The 4,850-nt window shown below is 57.0% G+C and overlaps 2 pseudogenes; both read left to right on the plus strand.

Annotated features, from left to right (window-relative positions):
* The first annotated feature begins 3,219 nt into the window (after positions 1–3,219).
* LOC144161048 (peptidyl-prolyl cis-trans isomerase A pseudogene) lies at positions 3,220–3,631 on the plus strand (annotated as a pseudogene).
* A 35-nt stretch (positions 3,632–3,666) lies between these two features.
* Positions 3,667–4,530, plus strand: LOC144161064 (uncharacterized; annotated as a pseudogene).
* The last annotated feature ends 320 nt before the right edge of the window (positions 4,531–4,850 follow it).

Genomic DNA, 4,850 nt, shown 5'->3' on the forward strand with positions numbered 1-4,850 from the left:
CAGTTAAAGTAATTGACCAACAGAGCTACTTACAGTTATAATATAACAGTAAAAATAATGACATGACGATGAGTGATAAATTTGGCGCCTCACGGGTAAACCACCTCCAGGCGTTGATAAGCCTTGCGTTTGTTACCGCCGGTAAACTCGGACCCCCCTGAACGACCTCGGCTGACTACAGCTTCTACTCTGTGCAGAAGCGAAGAGGAGATCTAGGTTGCAATCCACACCCACCCTTGTACTGGTCAAATTCATTGTGGGCATCATCACCATCGTCATCGTTGTCGTCATCATCCCCAGCATTACCGCCTATACTGCTGGCAGTTGGCCGAACCGTGACACTGCACTCGTCGACATTGTAGCCACTCGGCACTTCTGTGCGCTTCTGGAACACAGGATTGCCCTTGATCTCCTGCAAAATCTGGACGCCTGGGCCCCCCGCATCTTGTTATCAACCGTGATTTTTACCCCTGCCCCCTTTCACCCCGTAGGACGAAAATTAACGCTCCTATGATGACGACACACCGTATTTCTCGAGGATTGGTCTCGAAAATCTCCCTGGCGACTTCTCCGTCCAGCGCACACTCGTCGGGGCCGCCAATGGCGTCGGCCGCGCCGCTCTCCATCCAGCACTCGAGCGTGCGTCTGCCCAGCTGCCCGTTGAACGTGCTGATGGACGCGTCGCTGAAAGGATCCCGCGTGATAGAGCCAAGGGACACACTGGGAGCGCGCATCGCCACCACGTCCACAAGCCGGAAGATCATCAGCTCTACCAGATGCTGATTACGACAGAGCTATACGCCAGCAGGAAGCCAGGGACAATGATTTGGACAGCACACAAGGTTCCATATCCTGCTCGGGTAAGAATGCCATATGAACTCCGAGGATTTCCCCGTTCCGGACTTACGCTTTCAAGTAAATCAGTAAAGTAGACAAAAAATGTGGCTCCAGTCCACGATTTGAAGGTGGTTGGACTGCGAAGCTGCAAACGACACCCACAACTATTACCCATGCGATGTCACTTGAAATCACACACGTGGCTCTACAAAGAGTAAAACCAGAGACTCTAGCAGGCGTTACCTGGGCTTTGCGGGGGCGGAGACCTAACGTAGCAGCGACGGCGCAAAGAAAACAGAAAAGAGCGTCTCGTGAAGGGTGAGGAGATGGGCGGTACGCGCGGCTATGGCGTGATCTCTCACTACCTCCTCTCACTCTTGTCTCATGCGTCGCCGCCAAAGAGCGTCCTCCCCGCGCTCCCCTTCCCATCCTCGTGGTTACCCGGCATTGTTGACGAGTCGACAGGCAGTAGAGGTACTGCGCGCTATGGTGCGTCATATTAATAGCCATATGCCCTTGACGGATCCAGTCCCGACTTGAGTTGGGTACTCACCGGCCGGAGCTTAGATTTGCCACTGTGATCCCCAAGTGACGCGAAGGGGTTCACCCTTCGAAGGGAGCTCTCTGCCCTCCAGTTAGCCTCTAGGGCGCTGGTACGTACTTGCGGGAATCGCAACGACTGGCCTTTTTTTGAGCTGGCCATGGGCACTTGGTCCCGGCAGTTACCATGAGGCTACTATATGTAGTCGACTCGATGGTGCTCTACCCAATCACCTTTTCCACGTGACGCGTTAGGCTAACGCCTAGCGGATGGAGATCTCTGCCCGCCGTAATGCTCATTGAGCAGCGGTTCGTACGTGGAAGGGTTGCGGGTGTGTGGTATATGTTGGCAGCGCCAGCTCCAAATTATCCGAATGCATTGTCCCTCACTTTGATTTTTCAGCTTTTTTTTTCAAAACTTTTCCAACCGGTCTAAATTATCTTTCCTAACCGTCTCGTGATTAGATCAGAATTCCATTCATTTTAACCATCCTCTGTTGATTGGCCAATCCCCTGATTGGGTATGTGCCATATCTAAAGGGGCAAAAACAACAACAACAGCATTGTCCACGTCATCGTACCGCCCCGAAGAGCCCAACGCTCGATTCCGTCCCCGGAGAAGACGCGATAAACGGAACCAGGCGCACCGATGGCCAACCGGAGAGTGTTCTTGGGCGTCGAGGCCAGGAGTGAGCCACTAGAACGCGCTGTGATGGAGTTGCGCGCCGACGCGTTGCCCAAGACGGAGGAGAATTTGCGGGTGCGGCGAACGGCGACGAAAGGGTTCCGCTCCAAGCGGTCCACCTACCACCGACCTCACGAACCGCCTCGGGGTCGGAGGCAAGTACATTTTGGCTGCAAGTTTGAGGACGAGAACCTCTGGCTGGAGCACACGAGTTCGACAATCCTGCCCATGGCGAACGTCTGCGTGAGCCCCAACTGCTCGCAGTTCTTCCTTACCACGCCCATGAACAGCTGGCTGGAGGGGAAGCCCGTGGTGTTCGCCATCAGCATCAAGAAGGTCGAGAACTTCATCCATCAAGAGGGTCGAGAACATCGGCTCGCTCGCATCCAAGAAGACCTTCACCAGCGACTGCGACCAGCTGTGAGAAAGGCTCCGCTCGAGAGCGACCTCGGGGTTGGAGGCAAGGCCATCTCGACTGCTACTTCTAGGACGAGAACCCCCGGCAGGGGCCGACGGGTCCGAAAATCTTGTCCATGGCGAACGTCTGCGCGAGCCCCAACGGCTCGCAGTTCTTCCTCACCACGGCCAAGACCAGCTGGCTGGACGGGAAGGCAGCGGCGTTCGCCGGCGTCGTCAAGGGCATCAAGAAGGTCGAGAACTTCGGTTCACCCACTTCCAAGAAGACCTTCAGCGACCGCGTCCACCTGTGAGGAAGGCTCCACTCGAGAACGACCTCGGGGTCTCAGGCAAGTCCATCTACGGCGGCAGGTTCGACGACGACAACCCACGGCTGGAGCCGGCGGGTCCGGATATCTTGTCCATGACGAACGTCTGCGCGAGCCCCAACGGCTCGCAGTTCTTCCTCACCACGGCCAAGAGACCAGCTGGCTGGACGGGAAGGCAGCGGCGTTCGCCGGCGTCGTCAAGGGCATCAAGAAGGTCGAGAACTTCGGTTCACCCACTTCCAAAGACCTTCAGCGACCGCGTCCACCTGTGAGGAAGGCTCCACTCGAGAACGACCTCGGGGTCTCAGGCAAGTCCATCTACGGCGGTATACGTTCGACGACGACAACCCACGGCTGGAGAAGACGGGTCCGGATATCTTGTCCATGATAAGCGTCTACGCGAGCCCCAATGGCTAGCAGTTCTTCCTCACCATGGCCAAGACTAGCTGGCTGGACGGGAAGGCAGTGGCGTTCGCCGGCGTTGTCAAGGGCATAAAGAAGGTCGAGAACTTCGGCTCGCCTGCATTCAAGAAGACCTTCATCAGCGACTGCGGCCAGCTGTGAGGAAGACTCCAAACGAGAACGACCTCGGGGTCTGAGGCAAGTCCATCTACGGCTTAAGTTCGAGGACGAGAACCCCCGGCTGGAGCCAATGGGTCCGGAAACCTTGTCCATGGCGAACGTCTGCGCGAGCCCCAACGGCTCGCGGTTCTTCTTACCCACGGCCAAGATCAGCTGGTTGGAGGGGAAGCCCATGGTGTTCGCCATCGGCATCAAGAAGGTCGAGAACTTCGGCTCGCCCGCATCCAAGAAGACCTTCATCAGCGACTGCGGCCAGCTGTGAGGAAGACTCCACTCGAGAACGACCTGGGGGTCTGAGGCAAGTCCATCAACGGCTGCAAGTTCGAGGAAGAGAACCCCGGCTGGAGCCGACGTGTCCGGAAATCTTCTTCATGGCGAACGTCTGCGCGAGCCCCAACGGCTCGCAGTTCTTCCTCACCACGGCCAAGACCAGCTGGCTGGACGGGAAGGCAGTGGCGTTCGCCGGCGTCGTCAAGGGCATCAAGAAGGTCGAGAACTTCGGTTCACCCACATCCAAGAAGACCTTCATCAGTGACTGCAGCCAGCTGTGGGGAAAACTCCGCTCGAGAACGACCTCGGGGTCTGAGGCAAGTCCATCTGCGACTGCAAGTTCGAGGACGAGAACCCCCGGTTGGAGCCGACGGGTCCGGAAATCTTGTTCATGGCGAACGTCTGCGCAAGTCCCAACGGCTCGCTGTTCTTCCTCACCACGGCCACAACCAGCTGGCTGGAGGGGAAGCCCGTGGCGTTCGCCGTCGGCATCAAGAAGATCGAGAACTTCAGCCATCAAGAAGGTCGAGAACTTCGGCTCGCCCGCATCCAAGAAGACCTTCACCAGCGATTTCAGCCAGCTGTGAGGAAGAATCCACTCTAGATAATCTCTGGGTCTGAAGCAAGTCCACCTACAGCTGCAAGTTCGAAGACAAGAACCCCCGACTGGAGCCGACGGGTCCGGAAATCTTGTCCATGGCGAACGTCTGCGCGAGCCCCAACGGCTCGCAGTTCTTCCTCACCACGGCCAAGACCAGCTGCTTGGACGGGAAGGCAGTGGTGTTCACCGTCGGCATCAAGATGGTCGAGAACTTAAGCTATAAAAAGGTCGAGAACTGCGGCTCCCCCGCATCCAAGAAGACCTTCATCAGCGACTGCGGCCAGCTGTGAGGAAGAATCCACTCGAGAACTACCTCGGGGTCTGAGGCAAGTCCATCTACGGCTGCAAGTCCGAGGACGAGAACCCCCGGCTGGAGCCGAAGGGTCCGGAAATATTGTTCATGGCGAACTTCTACGCGAGCCCCAACGGCTCGCTGTTCTTCCTCACCACGGCCACGACCAGCTGCCTGGACGAGAAGGCAGTGGCATTCGCCGACGTCTTCAAGGGCATCAAGAAGGTCGAGAACTTCAGCCATCAAGCAGATCGAGAACTTCGGCTCGCCGCATCCAAGAAGGCCTTCATCAGCGACTGCGGCCAGCTGTGAGGAAGA

The sequence above is a fragment of the Haemaphysalis longicornis genome, unplaced genomic scaffold (assembly GCF_048455015.1).
Source record: "Haemaphysalis longicornis isolate Haplotype H1 unplaced genomic scaffold, Haemaphysalis longicornis Haplotype H1 scaffold_1, whole genome shotgun sequence".
Lineage (NCBI taxonomy): Eukaryota > Metazoa > Arthropoda > Arachnida > Ixodida > Ixodidae > Haemaphysalis > Haemaphysalis longicornis.